The sequence below is a fragment of the Pinus tabuliformis genome, chromosome 5_1 (genome assembly GCF_031772625.1).
Source record: "Pinus tabuliformis cultivar Carrire ecotype Pingquan chromosome 5_1, CPIR1, whole genome shotgun sequence".
Classification (NCBI taxonomy): Eukaryota; Viridiplantae; Streptophyta; class Pinopsida; order Pinales; family Pinaceae; genus Pinus; species Pinus tabuliformis.
Window position 1 is genome coordinate 836,410,329 of NC_142305.1, and position 22,615 is coordinate 836,432,943.

The following is a 22,615-nucleotide window of genomic DNA, read 5'->3' on the forward strand; positions in this document are numbered from 1 at the left end:
TAAGCCACCTCTTTTTATACTAAAACAAGGAAATTAGATGGGGCCAATTTGGTTGCTGGCCGACCTTGACGAATTGTCGCATAACACAAATAAATTCATAATTCCATGAATACATGTTGGAATCGGATGATCTTTAGATCAATCCTACACCTCTCGACGAGAGGAATCCAAGAAAAATATCAGCTGCCATAAATAAGAAGACCCTTGAAAGTAGAACAGGTCCCTAACTGAAGTTTTAGCATCATTGCTATCATAACAGGTCCCTTTGCAACTGCTCCTTCATTCTTCTTCAATTGTGTTAAAAAATCCTTAGCCTCTAAATCTGGAAATTGGTTCAATAATGCCGGTCCTCTGCCTTTAAAACTTGAGTGGCTATAGTTATTTTCGCAGAGGCTTGTCAACTGTCCATTTGAAACTATCATTTCCCTCTTTTCTGCAATTCCATAGCTGCAGACCCATACATCTGTTGACACTTCTGAATGGTCCATCGAAGAAATTTCGCTTTATTGTTGTAGTGATAGTCCCAGCCCCTTGAGCCTGCTCCTTTGGCCTTGGTTCTGTTGTATAATCGAACCAATGATTCTTGGGTCAATGCTGTCGACGCTCCTCTATAACGTGATTTATCGCAAACTTATGCTTCTGTCGTGGCTCCTTTTGGCTTTAGCACCTTCTCGCATTTCTTCGCATAGGACCAAGGGCTCTGACCATCGACTTAGCCTTAAGGAGCTTAAGGTTTTTATTCGCTGTCGGGGGTTGTTTTTCCTTTATAATTGATTAGCGCCCAAGGTTCTTTTAAACTCATAATGATCGTGTGCAAGTCCCAATATCGGAGCTCCCTCTGGGTGGAACTTTTTGAAGTGGCACATGTTACAAAACACTGATATCCTTCAACCTCCGACTTGCGATCGCCGATTATGACATCATCACTGCCACGTGGCACATCGTGAGTGGTGACGCGTGTCACCCAAATTTGCCCCCTTAGGACCCCTCAAAATGCCAAAAATGCCTGCCGTACCACCATGCCATGTTGACGTCAGATGCCACCTGGCTTTATCGGAACCAATCATATCGCGTCATGCCTCCCACTGGAGGAGAGAGAAAAGGCCCGTCTTGTTTTGGTTTTTTAATGAATTTCTTTGTAAATTTGTTTCAGCACTATCTCGATGGTTTAACATTGTCGACATATTTCCCTGTAATTTTAACACTATTGGTCTATTCACATCGCACTTTTCATATCACAACATTTGCAATGTCGTAACATTCTCCGATATGCGATCATCGATTTGCCGGTCGTCGATATATGATATGCCCTAGACCTCGCCAATTGTCGATTGTCGATATATGATATGCCTTTCCTCTGATATGCAATCGCCGACATGCCACGAACCTCCGATCACTGATTGCTGATATCGCTCTAGACCTCCGATATGCCTTCCTTTGAAAGGCTTCAAACTCTTAAACTTCAACATGCCATATCTTTTGATCTAGATGTCCATTTTTGGATTTCACATACCACTGGAAAGCTTGTTTAGAGCACTCTCCAATGGAGAGGGTCTGATGTGGACTTTGAGTCCTTCTGCTGCTTGGAAAATGGCTACAAACCTCACTGCTCATTTTCTCTTTGAATAGCTGAAATCACACCCACCATGATGCTCTTATACATGAAACCTATAATGACCATAGGAATCCTTCTGGACCATGCACTGCAACACACATTCTTGCTAGTCTAGTTGACATCAGTGCCAACATTCACTCATGACAAGGCACCCACGACAACTCACTGATAACCCCTTAGGGACCTTTCAATTCAAATCAAGACTAATGGACCCCTTTTGACACACATATTTTTAATGACTTGAGCAATTTTAGACCTTAGTACAAAGATCATTTAGACTATAACGTGATTTATGTATAGAAATAGATTTATACAAAACAACTTGGTCAAACAACTGTGCACCCCATGGTCCTCTTCTATCACCACCTGTCTTGCTCTGTACATTGGCACCTTGGGTGCCGCTACTAGTTTGGTAGGGTAACCAGGGCCTTGTGTGGTAGCTACCTTCTGTGTAATTGTTGGTCTAGGTGGCACTGCTAACCTGGTAGTGAGAATCTCGGTACTATAGATAGCAAGTGTGGTGAAGGGCACAATGGAACCCATTTGCTGAAGTAGCATGCCTGCTAGATGCCTAGTCGGACAAACAACTGAAGGCACATGGCGTGTGGGGAGCATGTAGTATGGAATTTCTTGGTATGAGTGAGGCTCATGGACTTGCTAGTAGGTTTGAGGGTATGAGTATGGATATGCATACGACTGTTCCATGTAATGCTCTGCTGGAATTTGTTGCATCATTGCAGATGTCGTTGTTTCATCTGAGTACTTGCTTTCTTATTGTTTGAGCTGCCCTCGAGTGGTCTCGGGAGGGTTTCTAGCGTCGTTGGAGATATTTGATACGCTGCCCTCTCGCTTTGTACTGGCTAGGCTCAAACCACTCCCATCCTGCTTCATTGGACCCCCAAAGTTTGGCTGGTTTTGGCTTTGTTCGCTCACATCCTATTCTTGTTTGGAAATTTGAACTTGTTGATCAGGCCTAATCTTTGTCATATGGTTGTCGAAAGCAACCCTTGGTTCCTGTGTTCGAAGTGAGGGAGATGCTGAAGTTGATCGTGTTTCATGATCAACGATGCCCTCAGATGTCAGGGGTTCCAATCCCTCTTCGACCATCTTTATTCCTCCAGCCTGTTGGGGTTCGACTAGGGAAGCATGCGAGTCCATGCGTGGCGGGACCAAGGAAGTGGACCAATAAGGAGAGGAATCCGATATGGGAGAAGCGGGAGCAGAGTGGAATTCTTCATATCGTGGGTTCAATCCCTCCCGTGTTGCATGAACCTCTGGCTCTTCCATGTAGGCTGCGGCTAAGACTGAGCTTGAGGCTGATTTTGATTTTGTTTCTGGTTCTAGTTTTGCTTCCTCGCGTGATCCAAATCCTCGATGGTATCCAATCCAAATGAGTAATCAGGGTTTTCTAAAGCCACGAATGACACCTCCGATTTGCCACGGGTGAGCATCGGAACCCCTTTCAATGCATCGACGAACCAGTGCGCCCGCTTGGATCTCTCTAGCAGAGAGCCCAAACTGCTGGTAGCGCTTTTAGGCTCTGCAAGAAACAAGAAGACCCCTAGCCTCGACGAAGAGGATGAAGAAGAAGAAGACTTGCTACTGTTAATTTCCCCCCAGGAACTGTTGCAACTGATTGTATTCCTCCATCATGTTTTCAAGATCTTCGTCTGTGGTGATTGAAAATTAAAGTGTCAAGATCTTCATTGGGCAACTAGTATTTTAGGGTTGCACTGCTCTCGCAGAGCTTGGAAAGCTTGGAAATGAGAAGCGAGTAGGAAATATTGCGAGCCATAACCACGATTCAAGGATCTCCACCCACGTAACGCAGCTGGTTGTCGTGGGGGCGAGGGAGGATTCAACCACCATAGCTGCACATGAATCTCATAGAGCCACTTCCCCCCTGATGTCTCTTGATATTGATCCCACCTCTTGTTCTAATGGTGCTGGCGAGGAGCGCAGTTGGTTCTCTATTTCATTGGTAGCCCCAAGACGGAAACCCTTGGGTGTGCTAGTGGGTGTTGGACGAAAACCCAACACTCTTGAGGAGATTTCACTCAAAAATCTCACAGCGCTTCATTGGAGTTTGGAGAGAGCAGTTTTGTAGTAGTGGCTTGCAACAATCTTCTCACCAGGCCATCGACATCATTGCCAGAGGAGCCATTCATCAGTTGGGTCAGAGATCTTTTTCTGGTTTTTCCTCCGCTTGCTCAGCAACCTCAAGTTCCACTATTCCTTCATGTTGATGTACTCTTTTCAGTGGATTAATAAAATGGCTTAGTGATTTTATGGGTATCTATCTATGTATCAATTACATGGTTGTGTGTCTATTGATGATTATTTTGTTGTTCAAATTCATTTTTGGTATATACAGTTAAAGTTCCCATTAGGGACATTATATTGGTATTAGAGTTGGTGTTCTTGCCAGCTTGAGGGTTTGTTGCGGATTAGATTTGAGGAAAGATCGTACTTAAGGGTTTAAGCAAGATTTGCTGAAAATATCTTCTCCAAGCCACGTGAAATTGTCTATCATTTATTAAGTATTGGACATTTTTTTCAAATTTTGGGTGGACGTTATTAGTCAAAGTGTTAATGGGGCCGAAGTTATGAAGTTAATTTATTTTGGCCAAAGTAAAGAATCATGAAGCCGATAATTATCTCTAAGGGGCCAAAGTAGATATTCCAAGTCGGAATACGTTGACTGCAATTCCATGAGCTGCATGGGTGATTTTCAGTAGGGCAATAGTCAAACAAATTGTATAGGGGATTATCTTACGACCGGTTTAATTTTGAACCTAATGAAATTGTAGGGGCTGGGAGCTAATTAAAGAAGATTGAAGACTGTGTGCCTTGAGATCTTCACAGATCGACGACCTGAGTAATCAACTCTCTGAGCCAATAGCCTATCTAATATTTTAAGAAGGGGGCCAAATATTTATTAAGTTGGCCAAATCATTTTCTTATGGTACCAAAGTGAAATTATTAGTCCGCATTCTACATATTTGAGCTGAAATACGCCATTGAGAAGATAACACACGAACGAGAAGATAGTACGCCCCAACTGAGAACATATAGCACACATTTCAAGTCAAGGATGCCGGGATTGTTGGTGACGGAGGATCTGAATTACATTGAGCAAATTAAAGGAAGATCCAAATTATAGTGAGCAAATTAAAAAGGGGCCACAATTAGATGCACCATAATAGGTGGGCAAATCAATTGTTCGACATAAAAAGTCAATAGATCGTGGTCGTTAAAGGAATTTGGTTAACTATTGCACTAACTGTGCCAATAAACTTGTGGGGGAAGAGAGGCACGTTGAATGACTGGTGTTTTCCGTATGATTGAAATTGCTGTCAGAACGAGGCCACTGAAACGACTGAGTTTATATAAATTTTCACCGATCGTTGCACAAAACCGCATCCTCAATACTAAAAACGAGCCACAGTGCCGAAGTCGAACAATGCGTTGGATGAGCCATTTTCATGAGGAACAAGTTGTTGAGGGCGTCACTGGGCCATAGGTAGGCCACACTTGATCGAGAACGTTGTCAATTCCTAGTTGTGCCTGCATAGATGAATTGAGATAAGGTGGGGCAATGTATAGGCTCGAATTATCACTTGTAGTCGTCATATGTGGGGCTTGCAATTGGGTGATCGGGCTTGTTAGGAACTGTCCCTGAACACACACTAGCGACAATTAATGTGAAAAGAGACAGGGAGGTGGTTTGGGCCGTTTTGGTGACCAGACTGGTCGTATTGGTCATATAGGGAATCAACAAGTAGCTAGGAGGAATTCATGGTCGATTTACCTTGTCGCTTGGGACATGCTTCATTCACTGATCAACTTGGAACTGTGAGAGGGTCTCTCTCCTCTTAGGTTGAGGGGGTGCCTGGAAACCTCCATAATTTTGTTTGCTGGCAAATTTGTAGTTGTTACAACAAGGGATTTATAACGCATAAGAGAATTGTAGGCTGGATGTAATTACTATGGGAAGGAATGGGTGGAGAACTGTGAACCCTGCGAGATGAGATTGCAAAAGAAACAAGTATCTCAACTTGGAGCTCAAGTTGTGTCGCTGCTAGTTGTACGTGCAAGTCTGTGTAGATTGGAGACTATAGCTGTGAGTTAATTCATAACAGTAGGACAATCACCTGGAAGTTGCGCTGCCAAAGGACACCTTGAAAGCGGAACCAAGCCTGGAAGATTGAATTTCTACCAGGTTCCCCTTCATATTCTCTGTTGTGTAACTTTGTCATTTTGAGAATCAAATTGTATAGTGTCCACAACGTGCCCTGGTTGTAAAATGTTGTCTTGTGTGTGGTTTTTGGGCTTGGTATAAAGGTTAAAGATTTGTTCTGAAAACAATGGGCATTTGTTGAAGCATTAAACATAATAGTTTGAACATCTCTTGTTCTGGGGTTATTTGGAAAATTGCTGCCTATTGTATTGTACATGTAGAAATAGGATTGGGTATAAACATCATGGGCAAAAGGTCCTTAGCTTGTTAATGTCTAGTCTTGAATTACTTCCTTTTATGCCACTATTGCCATAAGCCTTGTAATAATGGAGTATTTAAAACATCTCATGCACCAACACAAAATCCCTCCATGGACTGCAATATAGATCATAAAACAAAATTGGCCAACAAACCTTTCTCAAAAGAGATCCATGCCATTCTTACCCATGAGCAGCCAAGAGATTTGCAAATGTAGCCGAAAATAGGACACAAAATATTTGCACTTGGGACAGATTTAAAACATGTGAAGGTCACAGTGAGAGCCCTTTTCAAAGTAGATGAGCTAGATGCACTCCTTTCTGAGGTTTGGTGGATCATGCAACAAGAATGAGCTGAGGAGGAAGGGTCTCTGCTTCATTTGCAAGGGACCTTGGGGACCTGATCACTCATGCTTGAGTGACACTGAGGAGATGATAGAGGTAGAGCAGGAGGAGATTCCTTCTGACTCTCAGGGTGAGGATTCTTCTTTGGATGAGTCCACGGGTTCATTCGAGGATGCCTTTGAGGAGCATGAGTCGTGTAGTTGTTGACAATAAGCCAGATTTATATTTGGGTGTGGATGGTGAGCAGTCAATGGACCTTATGGGAGACATTCAGGATGATGAGTCACTAGTGATGGTTCAACATGAGTAGCATATGGTGGAGCATGAGTCGGCTGAGGAGGACGATGTGCATAGTATGCATGATGAGCCTTTTGGGGAGAGCCAGTTGGAGGTTCATATTTAGCCCATAATGGAGGAGGATGAGCCGATACCCTTGGGGCCAACCATTGGAGGGGAGTAGGCAACCACCAGGGAGGTAGTGTTTGCAGATATTGGTCATCAGGAGGCGTTGGGACTTGACAGGGTAGTTTTGCAGGTGACGAGTAGACCATAGAGCTTTTAAACCGATGAGAGAGGATCTTCTAGAGATGGTGGTGCACCCATCTTTGGGCCTACCCACTGATGAGGTGCCAATAGTTGTAGTGGCAACCAACATAGCCACTACGTTTCCAGGCAGCAACCCTCTCTAGGAGTACATAGATAGAGCATGCAACATAGTTTGGCCACTCCTACCCATTGTAGGGAGAGAGGTAGGGTTCTCTCAGTGGATATTGTCGATGGACCATCATCAACATAGTAGACTTGTTCCTTACACCAGAGTCCATGCCTTAGATTGGCGGGAGATCATGAGTTGGTATCCTTTTGATGGAGTATCAACCTTAGTCTAGGGCACAGTACAACAGGGGCACTTAGATGAGGGGGTTACTACATGTTTTAATGGGTAGTGGGATGTGGACCGACAATTCATCAATATTTCAGTAGCACTAGCCCAACATTAGCAGAGTGGGGTTGACCTCGGCCTATGCCAGAGGCAGGATTGGAGAGAGTTGATGAGTTGGTATTCGCTTTATGGAGCAGTAGCTATAGTCGGAGACAGAGCACAACCTGAGCCATGGGACTTGGGTGATGATTGGTCTTGGTGGCATTGGGATCCAGGAGGATTGGTTGATGACCGATACATTCAGAGATCAGTTTGGGATCAGGGCATTGAGAGGTCCATTCATGATGGGTTGACACAGAGGCAGAGCATCACTTAGTGGTTTGTATGGGATCCAGGCATTGGGACTCATTTGCGTTGGACCACTAGAATGGTCCACAGGTTTGGATTGCTTGAGGGCAAACAATCTTGGGGTGGGAGGATTTGTAATGTTCCTTTTTCTGGTGTTCCTTATGACATGGTTAGGATGGACTTTAAGAGTTGGGGGCAAACAAGTCACAAGCGTAGGTTGGTGTCATCAGTGGGCCCATGGGATTTTGGAGGGGTTTTGAGGAGTTTCAATGAGGTCTGGTGGCATTTGTTTGGTATATTCCATCATTCGCACAATCTGCCTTTTGTTCGATGCATTCCAACAACTTTCAGAAAACAGAGTTATTATTGGACCTGAGTTAATTAATTATGCTTAAGGTGGCATTCCGGGAGGAATACTTGAAAGAACACCTTAGTGTAATAGCTTATTGGAACCAGAACGAGAAGATCTACATGATGGGATGGTTAGATGTGAGTTTCAGTGACCTGAGGAGACATGGTGGCCAATTTACCTATTCCTGCATTAAAAATAGTATTTTAATTAAAATAAAAGATGGAAAAGTGCTCCGTGATTAAAATAATAAGAAAATAGGAGGTTCTAGAGGGGTCCATGAGATCTATAAAAGAGGAGGAGGATGTCATTAGAGGACATCTTGGATTTGATATTTCTGGTTGTATGAGAGGTTGAGAACCCGATTCTCTACTTCATTGGTAGCCCTAGTAAGAAAACCCTCAGATGTGCTAGTGGGTGTTGGATGAAGGTTCATTGTCTCTCAAGGTACATACCCACCCGGGCGTTCACCGAGTATGGCCTTCTAGGACTATTCTTATCTTGGGTCCCCAATCCTCAAAGAATATCGGTCCTCTTGCCTACTCTTATCTTGGATGCCCTACGTATCAGATGCCAGATGATTACTCAATCCTCCATTATTTCTTCCAAAATGAAGACTAGAATGATGTGTCTATCTCTCCCTCTCAACTAGGGATGATATGTCAACCAATCCAAGCTTGTTTCTAAAATACACAAGCTTCTTATTGGGAAGAGATTTTGTCAAAATATCAGCAGTTTGATCATCGGTGGGGATATACTCTAGCTTCAGTACACCATCTTGTACCAACTTTCGAATGTAGTGGTACTTGTTGTTTATGTGCTTCGTCTTTCCATGAAATACCGGGTCTTCAGACAGTCTTATACAAGTGGTGTTATCACAATGTATTATGGTAGGGTCCAACGATCCTGCAAACATATAAGATAATATCTTCCTTAACTAGACCGCTTCCCTGCTCACTTCAGATGCTGCAACGTACTCGGGCTCAACACTGCTTAAAGCCACTATCTCTTGCTTATTGCTCATCCAAGAGACCATGGAGGATCCCAAGCTAAATCATCTTCCTGTAGTGCTTCTTCCATCCTTCTCACTACCTCTCCAATTGGAATCAATAAATCCTTTTAGATGAACATCTTTTCCTTTTTCATACTTCAGGCAATAATGGACGTTCCTTGTAGATATCTCAGTATATGCTTGGCAACTATCCAATGATCATGTCTAGGGCCTAGGCTCCATTTGAAATTGACTGAGAACATTTATTGCAAAACATATGTTTGGCTGAGTATTCACTAGCTACATCAGGGGGCCAATTAGTTATTTGTACTTAGTAGGATCCACTGGACTGGATTCAGAATTCCTTAACATTTTCATGTTTGTGATCATCGGAGTTGTCATGGGTTTGCATTCCATCATATCAAACCTTTTCAATAGCTTGATCACATACTTCCCTTGTCCGAGGAAGATTTCATTCGATTCCTGCCAGACTTCCAGTCCCAGATAATAATGCATAAGTCCTAGATCCTTCATATTGAATTCGATTGCCATCATTTTCTTACACTCTTGAATTCTTTCTTCATTACCAGTTATTAGAAGATCATCTACATATAGAAGAATGATGACAGGTTCATCATTCTCTACTTTGATGTAGAGATTGGGATTTGTTGTGCTTTTCCTGAAACCCAACCTTTGCAAGTATGCATCCATTCTAGCATACCATGTTCTGGGAGCTTGCTTGAGGCCATAAAGTGCATTTTTCAATCTGCAAACATGAGTTTCTTTATCCTTTACTTCAAACCCCTATGGTTGTTCTTGTCGACTTCCTCATCTATGGTACCACTCAAGAATGCTATTTTGACATCCATTTGATGTACATTTCGTCCCATTGATGCTGCCAGAGATATCAGAGATTGGATCGTGGTATACCTTACTATGGGAGAAAAGGTCTCTTCATAGTCAATGCCTTCTTCTTGAGAGAAGCCTTGAGCCACGAATCTAGTCTTGAATTTATCTATGCTTCCATCTACAACATGCTTGATCTTATACAACCACTTAGAGGTTACCACTGATTTGTTTTCCGGTCTTGGGACAATTTCCCAGACTCCATTCTTCATAATAGATTGGTATTCCTCATTCATTGCATTCTTCCATTCTTGGTGTTTGGCTGCTTCTTCGAAAGTGGAAGGTTCATCTTTAATGAGCTTCGACATGCATGATGGATATCCTAATTATATTTTCGGTATCTTGCTCTCCTTGAATCTTCCTCTTGTGGTGTGACCTTCTGCTCCTCGAAGTGTAGAAGTTAACCAGTTAGGTCTCTTTCTTCTTTCGGGGAGAGAGATTGGTTCACTAGGACCTTCTTCTTCATGATGAGAGACTTCTTCTTCCTTGTTAGCTTCTTCCTCAAACATAGGAAGATCCTCCTCATCAGAATCAGATGGGAGATCTTTAGATTTCTTGAAGGCAATGCTCTCATAAAAAATTACATCTCTGCTTACTTCTATTTGATGTCCTTCCTTTATGTAGATCCTGTAAGCCTTGGAAGAGTTGCTATATCCAACAAATATTCCTTTCTTGCTTGCGGGATCTAGCTTCTTTCTTTTGTCCTTGGGAATGTGAATATATACAGGACACTCAAATATCCGGAGATGATCAATATTTGGTTTCTTCCCAGTGAAGACTTCTTCTGGTATAGTATCGGATGGGATTGTATTTATGGGGCTTTTATTGCGTTTTCTTACTTTATTCTATTCTTGCCCGGCTACAATGATATAACACTTGGCAGGACTTCTTCTCGAGAAAATGTATGTATGAAATCATACAAGGTCAAGGGAACACCTCCAAGAATGGTCAAATCCTCTCCTGGCACCAACAAAGTCTACAAGCAGCAAAACAGTGAATAAAAATGAATTTTGAAGCAAACTGTCAAGTTGGCTTTAAGGAAAGTCATGTCAGTTGGAAGAGGAGGGACAAACCTCTATTTTTAGAGGCTGTCCACTCCCCATACAACTCATCATCAAGCTCTGAAATCAACGAAGAAGGGTAGCCGAGTAAGGGTGAAGAAAAGACAGGTTTGACGAGCCTCTAGTGTAGCAAAGGAGAAGAAGTTAAAACCGCAGTCAAAGGGACAATTTCTAAGGTGAAAACCAGTCACACATGCGACGAATAGAGACATCTCTGCGGTCACAACAAAATTAATATAACAGTCTCACATATATCATTGTTTGGGTTTCAAACTAGGCTTACTAAGCCTCCTATCCAAGCGTAGGGAGAAGGACCTCAAGCGAAGTTAGAAGAAGCCCTATATCTACAACAAGCACCCTCGCACTTGTGAAGATTAGGGTTGCAGTGCTGTCACTCTCAGCCTACTTCCATACTTCAAAAGGAACTTGGATGATCTAGGGAAAGAATGAATATCCTTAGGTGAAGGATATCATTAAGTAAGGGGTATCTCTCCTAGAAGATCTACTTGCTATAGAAGGAAGAACGAAGTGCCGGAAGAAGGTCAAAGTGCTGGAAGACAGAGGTCCATGTGCCAAAAGTGACAGTGCATAAAGAGGAAGGATTTGACCTATGCTTAGAGGATATCCTAGTCAAGGGTCTAGGGTTTGGCAGTTGTTCAAATAAGAAGCGTCAATAAGTGAAATCTTACAAAGGGTTTTCCTCTCAAGAGTGGAGAGGGTTTGTCCCTGGCAGAGAGCCAAATTCTGTGTTCTTGTTATTTTGTTTTGATAGCAGTTTGATGAAGCACACACATATGCACTAATAATAAGAAGAAGAAGAAGAATAAGCTAACAAAAAAAGTAAAAAGACTTCACAAATTGTTATCAAGTCTCGGGGAATCATCACAACACTACTTTGCCCTAGATTCTCTAACATGATATCAGAGGGTAGGTGATACATCAAGGAAAGGGAAACAAAAGAACACTCATCAAGGGGAAGCATCTACAAAGTTGAATTATCAAGCCTAGAAGTCTCAATCACTTCAAGGACAAGAAGGGTTTACAATACATCATCCATCAAGAAGGTCTACTAAGCTAGAAGAAGAACCTTACATAAAGGCACCTACAAAGAAGAGTAGATTGGAGCAGGACCTACATCAAGCTACAAGTCATCAAGCAAATCTCATCATCAAGCATGTCCACTTGAAGAAGGCAACTTGAAGGGTATCAAGATCCAGGGAAGACAAGCCACCAAGCCTTCAAGGAGGAAGCAATTCCATTACATCTCAAAATCTATCTAGTAAGTACATGTCCCCTTCTAAAATACATCAATGTATTTTTGCAAGGAAAGTAACAAATTGGTAGGTACCAATAACTTTCTTGCATGGAAGAAGATGACTGATCTACTACTCAAGGAGAATGAACTCCTAAAGCATTTCAAAGGGAATATTACTATCCCTGCGCAGACTCGAGCCTTAGCCAAGTACAATAAGGATGAGACAAGAGCTCAAAGGATTCTGATAGAATCAATCAAAGACACTCTCATTCCTTATGTCTCCAAGTTTGAGACATCGAAAGAAATTTATGATATGCTAGTAGAGCTATTCTCGGTATCCACCACCAGAGAAGTAATATCTTTGAGGAATGAATTATACAAGATGAAGATAACAGAGGAAGGAATAGCTCCCTACTTCATGAAAATATTTGAAATGAGAGATCAACCTCAAGATCTTGGGGAAGTCATGTCTGACAGAGAGATGACAACTGTAGTACTCAATGCTCTTCCTGAGGAGTGGGGAAACTTCACATCAAGCATATATGCCTAGAAGGAAGAAACCACTCTCAATGAAATGTGGTCTCTATGCAGGACAAAGGAAACCAGACTTAAGGCAAAAGATGTGGGATCAAAGGAGCAAGCATTTGCTACCATGGCCAAAAGAAAGGGTAAATTTGGCAAGTTTGGTCCACGAAGAACAAACAACTAAGACATGTCCAAGATCCAATGTTTTGGATGCCAAGAATATGGACACTACAAAAGGGATTGTCCTAAGCTTAAGAAGGACAACAATCATAAAAGGAAGAGGGAAGAAGCTTACATAACTTGAGAGATGAAAGAAGAAGGAAAGAAGCAAAAGAAGGAAGATCCTTCGGATCTCTACTATGACTAGGTCAAACTCTTTACTTCTAGACTTGATTCAAAATTTTGAGTAGGATAGGAGCATGTAGGAATAAAATTGCATGGCTAGAAGCATCCTCTAGAATCTAGCAACATGAGGTACATAGAGTTCTAGATACTCATGTAGATGTAGCATTTACGATAAGAACAAAAATGCATAAGTAGAAATATCTTCTAGAATATAGGAGCATGGCAAAAATATCTCAAGATATTCATGTAGAAGAAGCATACCTAGTATAGGACCTCATACATGATGAAAGAAAACTTGATCATGATAAGAATCTTAGAAGACCTACGTCATCAAAGGAAGGAAACATTTGCGAGGCTAGGATCCTTAAGATCCTATGATGGAATCTTAGAAAGAAGGTTCATGAACCAAGGCAGATGTCTCATTGGGAATCCCATTCATGGGATTCAAGAAAAGGATGATATGCAGGCAGGCTAAGATGAAGCAAGAAGGGCCACACCAAAGGATGATCAAAGGAGAATCAAGATGAGGTATGTATGCATCAAAGTTTAAGTCATGTTATCATTTGTATATTATTGAGTCATGGGTATAGTTCTATAACATGATCAAGCATGAAAGAATCTCTTTCACCAAAACATGCTCAAAGGCATGTACCACGATGCAATGAAGGTCAACAAAAGAATATGCTCACATAAGGAACATAAGATTGCTGACTAAGAAGCAAGAAGAAATGCTGACAAGTCCAAAAAGCAAGCAATGAAGGAATGCTCTCACTAGAAGCATTAGATGGTTGACCTATCTATCTGAGAAGGAGAAAATGAAGAAAGAGATCAAGCATGTGAAGAACACCATGATCACCGAGAATCACTATCTGACAAAATGCCTTGAAGATATCTCCTGAAAGGACAACTCTGATAAAGGAAGAAAGGACCCTTGACACCTATGAAGGCCTTGGAGATACAAGACGTGTAGATAACTGATTCTACTCTACAAAGATGTCGTGATGAAGAAGCCATCCAACAAAAGAGGCAATGTTGAAGCAAAATCAGGATGAAGTCATGATGGGCTACTAGGTCAAAGCATGTAACCTAGCAAGTACTATGAAGCATCCATGAGGAGGGTATTCTGAAGCATGGACAACATGACAAAGGAGTAGCCAAGATGACAAGAAAAATTTGATAGTCACTTTCCACGAAGCAATGACATGATAAACCAGGAAGGAAAGTGATCGATGGATGGTGCCCTGCTTGGAAGAAGTTTGATCAAAGACTTCATGACATCAGGAAAGGAAGGAGATCAAGCAACTGAAGGACCCACGAAGAAGAAGCTGCTGATGAAGGAAATAGTCCCCAATTAAGAGGGAGCTCTGACAAGTCCCTGATCAAGAGGGAGTTTTTGTTCCATTTCATGGGTCATGCACTAGACCAGGACTAACAGCTGTAAGTCTAGATGAAGGCCATGAATGGAAATGTAGACACAACATTCTTGTCTTCACTTGGGAAGAAAGAATGGGAGGATTAGGTAATCATCTGGCATTCGATACTCTTTGAGGATGATACTCTTTGAGGATGTGTAGGGCATCCAGGACAGGAGTAGGCAAGAGGACCGATATTCTTTGAGGGTTGGGAACCCAAGATAAGAATAGTCCTAGAAGGTCATACTTGGTGAACACCTGGGTGGGTATGTACCTTGAGAGACAATGATGAAGGTGTCTATAAATCTCATTGGTCTCGTCAGCATTGTAGCTCATGGTCTTGTAAAGAGATGGAGCTGTTAGTCAAGGCCTTGCACTATAACAATGTTGATGAATATGATGCTATAACAGATGGATTGCTAATCCAGTTTCTCTTATGTGAATTTTTCAAGATTGAAAATTGCCAAACACCTTGTAATGTTGTACGAATACCTCCCCAGTTAAGGGGGAGCGTTGAAGGAAATGTAACTAGGTTTGGTCTTCATAAATGTAATTTTGATATTTGTACTTATTCAAGAAAAGAAAATTTATTTTGATATTATTTGTCAATGAGTTTCTTGCTCATTGAAAATAGGACAAGCACATTTTGAAGTGCTTCTAGAGAATCAAAGTCAAAATGTAATTATGATAAGACCTTTTGAGGGCATGTCACATCATGTATGACATCATACAAGGTCAAGGGAACACCTCCAAGCATGGTCAAATCCTCTCCTAGCACCAATGAAGTCTACAAGCAGCAAAATAGTGAATAAAAATGAATTATGAAGCAAACTATCAAGTCGGCTTTAAGGACAGTAATGTCGGTTGGAAGAGGAGGGACAAACCTCTATTTATAGAGGCTGTCCACTCCCCATACAACGCATCATCAAGCTCTTAAATTGGCGAAGAAGGGTAGCCGAGTAAGGGTGAAGAAAAGACAGGTTTGAGGAGCCTCTAGTGCAGCGAAGGAGAAGAAGTTAAAGCCGCAGTCAAAGGGACAATTTCTAAGGTGAAAACCAGTCACACATGCGAGGAACAAAGCCATCTCTGTGGTCACATCAACAAAATAATATAACAATCTCACATATATCATTGTTTAGGTTTCAAACTAGGCTTACTAAGCCTCCTATCCAAACGTAGAGAGAAGGACCTCAAGCGAAGTTAGAAGAAGCCCTATATCTACAACAAGCACCCTCATACATGCAAATATTAGGGTTGTAGTGCTGTCACACACAACCTACTACCACACTTCAAAAGGAACTTGGATGATCTAGAGAAATAATGAATATCCTTAGGTGAAGGATACATTAAGTAAGGGGTATCTCTCCTAGAAGTTCTATTTGCTATAAAGGGAAGAACAAAGTACCGGAAGAAGGTCAAAGTGCTGGAAGCTTGGAAGACAAAGGTCCATGTGTCGGAAGTGACAGTGCAGAAAGAGGAAGGATTTGACCTATGATTGGAGGATATCCTAGTCAAGGGTCTAGGGTTTGGCAGTTGTTCAAATAAGAAGCTTCAATAAGAGAAATCTTACGAAGGGTTTTCCTCTCAAAAGTGGAGAGGGTTTGTCCCTGGCAGAGAGCCAAATTCTGTGTTCTTGTGATTTTGTTTTGATAGCAGTTTGATGAAGCACACACATATGCGCTAATAATAATAAGAAGAATAAGCTAACAAGAAAAGTAAAAAGACTTCACAAATTGTTATCAAGTCTCGGGGAATCATCACAACACTACTTTGCCATAGATTCTCTAACAGAATGTTACCTCCTCCTTCCAGCTCAATTGATGTAGATCCAATGCCTTTTACCAGATAACTCTTGTTGTCACCAAGCTCCACAGAGTATGAGGACTTCCCTTTGGATAGGGTTTTTAGTTGCTTATGATATCTAGTAAAATACAAAAATAATTCTTTTTACAATTTACAAGATGCCCGATGGGGTCTTCATATTATGACAATGTCCCTATTTGACTTCTTGACCTAGGACAATCCTAGAAGCACTTTCAATTAGTGCTTGACCTATAAAACAAATTTCTTTGGCAAGAAACCCAAGCTCAATAATAATAATAATAATAATAATAATTTTTCTTTCTTTTACAAAACACAAGAATCAAAAGTACATTTCATATTTATGAAGATCAAAACTAGTTACACTTTCTTCAACAAGCCATCCACCTTTGAAGAAGCCGTCAATCATCAAGAATGGAAAGATGCCATGAATGAAGAATATTAGTTGATAATGAAGAATAGGGTATGGGAGTTTGGACCTAGGCCTGAAGGCAAGTGTGTGATGACTTCCAAGTGGCTTTGCACGATTAAACATGCGACAAATGGAAGTTCTGACAAGTATAAGGCAAGATTTGTGGCTAGGGGCTTCTCTCAACAAGAAGGCATCGATTATGAAGAGACATTTGCTCCAACAACAAGGTATACAACTATACGATCATTGGTCTCTTTGGCAACATCGATGGGATGGAATATACATCAAATGGATGTTAAGACTGCATTCCTGAATGGCACAATTGATGAGGAAGTCTATATAGAGCAACCCTTGGGATTTGAAGTCAAAGATAGAGAGGCATATGTTTGCAGGTTGAAGAAGGCATTATATGGCCTTAAGCAGGCACCAAGGGCATGGTATGCAAGGATGGATGCATACCTACAAAGATTGGGCTTCACAAAGAGTTTTGTTGATCCGAATATCTACATCAAGGTTGTAAAAGGTGAGCCTGTGATTATTCTTTTGTATGTGGATGATCTTCTCTTGACAGGTGTAGAAGGTCGAATCCAAGAATGCAAGAAGCAGCTAGCAACATAATTCGATATGAAGGATCTTGGGTTCATGCACTACTATTTGGGACTAGAAGTCTGGAAAGGACTTGATGAGATCTATCTAGATCAAGGGAAGTATGTGACCGAGATGTTGAAGAGGTTTGACATGATGGGTTGCAAACCAATGACAACCCCGATGATCACAAACTTGAAAAGACTAAGGAGTTCTGAATCAAGCCCAATGGATCCAACAAGGTATAGACAATTGATTGGTTCACTGATGTACTTGGTGAATACTCGACCAAACATATGTTTTGCAGTGAATGTTCTTAGTCAATTGCAGGTGTAGCCAAAGCACGATCATTGGATAGTGGCTACGCACATTTTGAGATATCTGCAAGCAACAATCCACTCATGCTTGAAATATGGAAGGAGGAATGATGTCCACTTGATTGGATATACAAATTTTGACTAGGGAGGCAGTGAACAAGATGGAAGGAGCACTACAGGAGGATGTTTTAGTTTGGGGTCCTCAATGGCCTCATGGATGAGCAGAAAGAAAGAATCATATGCTTTGAGTAATGTTGAGGCGGAATATATTGTAGCCTGTGAAGTGAACAAAGAAGCTATCTGGTTGAGGAAGCTGTTGTTCGATTTGTTTGAAGGACCAATGGACCGTACAGTGATACATTGTGATAGCACCAGTTGTATAAGATTGTTTGAAGACCCAGTGTTTCATGGAAAGACAAATTATATAAATAACAAATATCACTACATTCAGAAGCTGGTACAAGATGGTGTGTTGCAGCTATAGTATATCTCCATCGATGAGCAGGTCGCTGACATATTGACAAAATCTCTTCCTAATAAGAAGCTTGTGTATTTGAGAGACAAGCTTGGTTTGGTTGATATATCCTCCCTAGTTGAGAGGGAGAGATAGGCACATCATTCTTGTCTTCACTTGGGAAGACAGAATGGAGGATTGGGTAAACATCTGGCATCTGATACTCTTTGAGGATGAGGTAGGGCATCCAAGATAAGAGTAGTCGAGGATCGATATTCTTTGAGGACTAGCTATCCAAGATAAGAATAGTCCAAGGAAGGACATACTTTGTGAACACCCGGGTGGGGTATGTGCCTTGAGAGACAATGATGATGGTGTCTATAAATCATTGGTCTCGCTAGCATTGTGCTCTGATCTTGTGGAGAGATAGAGCTGTTAGTCAAGACCTTACTATATGACAATGTTGATTGTAATGATGCTAAACAGATGGGTTACCAATCCGGCTCTTCTTATGAGATCTATTTAGATTGAGAATGTCCATATACCATTTATGAATACCTCCCAAGTTAAGAGGGTGTGTTGAAAAATGTACTAGGTTTGGTCTTCATAAATATGAAATGTACTTTTGATTCTCTTATTTTGTAAAATGGAAGAAAAATTATTATTGTTATTTTTGGAGCATGGGTTTCATGCTCAAGGTCTTTTATTTTAGAGGTCAAGCACCCATTGAGTGCTTCTAGGGTTTGTCCTAGGTCAAGAAGTCAAAATAGGCATAGTCATAAGTTGAAGATCCATCGAGCACATTGTAACTTGTAAAGAAAATTATTTTTGTCATTAAAAGTGTCAAAATACCCTTCAATACCAAGTTGGCCTGGGAGCTGGAAAGCCTATTTTGAGGAGCCATGTCCACCTTGAGAAGCCTATATAAAGATAGGAACTTGACCTCCTTGAGATACATTCATCACTCACTCATTCAAGCGAAGGAGAAGAGCAAGAAGGCTAGCGAAGAAGGAAGAGGATGAAGAAAGATTGTTTCTGGGACAATTCTCTCTCACATGTGCGAAGAAGTGAAGCTAGGGTTTGCTGCTTCAAGGTCAATAATCTCTATCTGTTGGAAGAGGATCAAATCTGTTGGAAGAAGGATCTACTAGGTCACCTTCTAGCCCTAGACAAGGAAGCAAGTCAAGCGAAGTTGTTGGGAGCCCTTGGAAGGCTAATTGCGCTCACACGTGTGGATGCAGTAGCAATTGCAGGGGGCCGAAAATTTCTGACCTGCAGTAGAGGCCAAAATTTTGAAGCTGGGGGTCGAAGTTGTGTTGCACGAAGAGATTTGTCTGGGTTTGACTTGGACAAAGGAAGCACATCATCCGAAAAGGTTGGACTTGGTCTTGGAGGGTGTTGGTCTTGGTCTAGAGGTCTTGGAATTCGTCAATTGAAGAATCTATAAGAAGAGGAGATTTGCGGGTTTTCCTCTCAAGTAGAGAGATTTTGGCCATGGCTTGCAATCTACATTTTGTGTTCTTGTGTACTATTGTTCTTGTTTTGGTAGTTGTTTGATGATATACGAACATAATAATAATTGAAGAAGCTAATAAGTAATAAAAAGTAAAAAGACATCACAAGCAGTTATCATAGAAAGAGAAATCATCCTAACTATTGCACTATAGATTTCTCAACAGGGAGTTTATGAAGGTCTGATCCATGTTTTAGCTTAATGATGACAAGTACAAAGGTGATAATGAGGCCACTGTTTTCTGAGTTTGTTGAATTCTTCAGTGAGGTGTTTTGACAAACAATTTCATGACAAATTGCTGTAGGTCGTGATTTTATAGTTTTGCCTCAAATGACATTTACAGAGTTCATTGCAACAATAAAGGGAACTCAGAAAAATACATTTTACTACTAGTACAATCTTTTAGGAAAAACAAAGAGTTACAAATATTGGAACCTGGTCACTACTTTGACAAGCTGCTCTGAAAATGATTTTTGAGGCCAACACAACCTTCCCAAAATTTGCTGCTACAGGTATGCAGAATACTTCAGATTTGAAAAATATTTACCAGTGACTTCCTTGAATGCAATCTCCTCTGGATCAAATACTACTTGGCCTTTCCAAGAATACTGTGGTAGCCTTCAATGGCTCGGTCTTCCTTGTTGACAGAAATGAGAGAAGATTTGACAAGTCTGCTATAAAGATAACAATGCGGCCCCCTCCAAATCAAAGAACTCGGCCCCGGTATTAAGAGCAGAATTTGGCTTTAATATATTCATCTGCTCCAAAAAATAAAGCCCTTCGATCCTCTGCCAATAATGATAAGTCTGAGCTGCGGTAGGAAATGACACGATCTGCAATAAATAATTCAGTCTTCTTCAGATCCTGGAGGAAACAATACAATTCGATGAACTCATGAATAGTCTCATCCTCATGTGGCATTTACAAACTTTGGAATCACTCTGGTTCTGATCTTGGTATTGACACCTTTTGCATGTACCCAATATGACAATCTGTGGTCTGTTTTTCAACTTAATTAATCGCTCTCACAGTCTTGATGTTAAATCAATTTTCCTTCTCGCTTCGAACTGGGTGTGCATCACCTATCTATCTTTGTGCTGGCAATGTAACGTCAGTTCATCTGCATTGCTATCTTACTGTGACTACACCAGTTGAGCACTCCGCTACAGATTACCACACTCCCGATATGCACATTTGTTCGGAAGGTCTCTGTTTCAAGAAAGAGACAACGACTTCATCCATTACCCAGCTGTTGCATTACTCACCCGCATTCTTCGTGTATAGATTGCCTGTAGGCTCGCCAGTTCACTTGCGATTTGTGATAGTAAACTCTTCTCCTCAACAACGCGAGCCTAACAGGTTGAATTTGACACGAGACACACAACCTCCTGTCCAACTCTTGTACAGATTTTACCATGGTGCGACTCCAGTCAACTAATGTTGAATTGGTCGACGTGGAAAAACTTGGCCCCTGGACAATTAATTTCCCAGCAACATGCAAATTGACAACCAATGGAACCTTCGATCTGGCCTCCAATGCTACAGTGACAAGGAGTTTGACTGCTCTACCCAGAGCAATGGTCTCGGCAAGGAACACGTGCACAGTCTCAGCTTCTCGAATGATGACTTGAATGCTAAATGTGTCCATCAACCAAATCATTCCTCTACCCAACTGCATTCACATTTCAATTTCTGCCGAGCACGCAGGTAAAATAATTCTTTGCTACAACCCTCGACCCATCACAGCTAAACATCCTTTTGTCTCAGCAAACAAATGCAGCTGACTACGACCGATTTTCCACCAAAAGGAGTAGTCTCGATCCACCTGTGACGTGTGCAGACCCCCACAACTTCACGCGTCTCACTGACCATGCGACTCAGATTGGCATGCAAATCGTGGTCCCCAGGGACACGGTCAACAAAATCTTGCTGGGTCAATCTCTCACTTAGATGTAAAATTGGCTACGTACCATGCTGCCCATTGCACTGCATATGCAACTTGATCTCACCAAAAATTTCATGATCAATCCACTACCACTGCTGATCACACGCTAGCTATCAGTGATTAGTTTGGAATCTATCACTTGGACTGTATTATGGGAATATAATAATCAACCAAGAAATTCCATGCACAGGTTCCTCTGTTTAGTGGCTTGGTTGCTTAATAATAATTGGCCGTTCACCCCCGGCACTCACAAATTTGGCCTCTTCATAATGACTCGACCCAACAATGTGATCCTTGAAAATTTGGTCTTTGTAACTGGCTTAGTACCACATGGAATAATAAAAACCCTTGTCAAAAATGAACTTGGCAGGCAAAATAAAGAGGGTTTCAATCTCCCTCAAGATCGATTTGCAATAAAAGACCCTCAGGCTAGCAGGAAAACCAGCTCTGATACCACTGTAATGTCCCAAATTGATAATTTTGACAATTTCTCAAAATTTAATTCTCAACAGAATGCTTCAGATAAAATTCCATTCATTTAACAAAACATCTTCATGTAAAATAAACAAATAGAGCTCAACAATTCAACCAGACAATGAGCGGAAATAATCTCAGCTTTATTATATTAGATAAACTGGCGTTACATGCAGATACAACCAATATAGCTTTAGATAATAAAAAATGGCCACAAGAATCTGCTCCAATGGCCCTCCAAAACTGAACTGAAATGCAATTGCTAGGCTCTCCTATGAATTCTGGATGAATTCATCAAGGGGAGAGTTGGGTACTTGCTCACTCTCATTGAATCACCTGAGGGTTTCCGTCCTGGGGCTACTATGATATAGAACTGAATTCTCCAATCCACACCAAAGACAAATGCTACAATCCAAGATGTCCAAAATGATCTCCTTCTCCTTTTAAAGACTCCATACATAGATCTCCAAGCCTCTAGAAACATCTTATTTTATTATTATTCTAGAAGCATCTCCCTTGACTTAATCTTAAGTGACTTTGTAATTTTATTTGAAGTCATTTTGGC

At 41.3% G+C, this 22,615-nt stretch overlaps 1 protein-coding gene and 1 pseudogene across 1 annotated transcript in view; one reads left to right on the top strand and one right to left on the bottom strand.

Moving 5' to 3' along the window:
* LOC149167484 (PH, RCC1 and FYVE domains-containing protein 1-like) overlaps positions 1 to 22,615 on the top strand; it is a 141,660-nt gene that overhangs the window by 111,772 nt on the left and 7,273 nt on the right.
* LOC149167485 (uncharacterized) lies at positions 1,889 to 3,783 on the bottom strand (annotated as a pseudogene).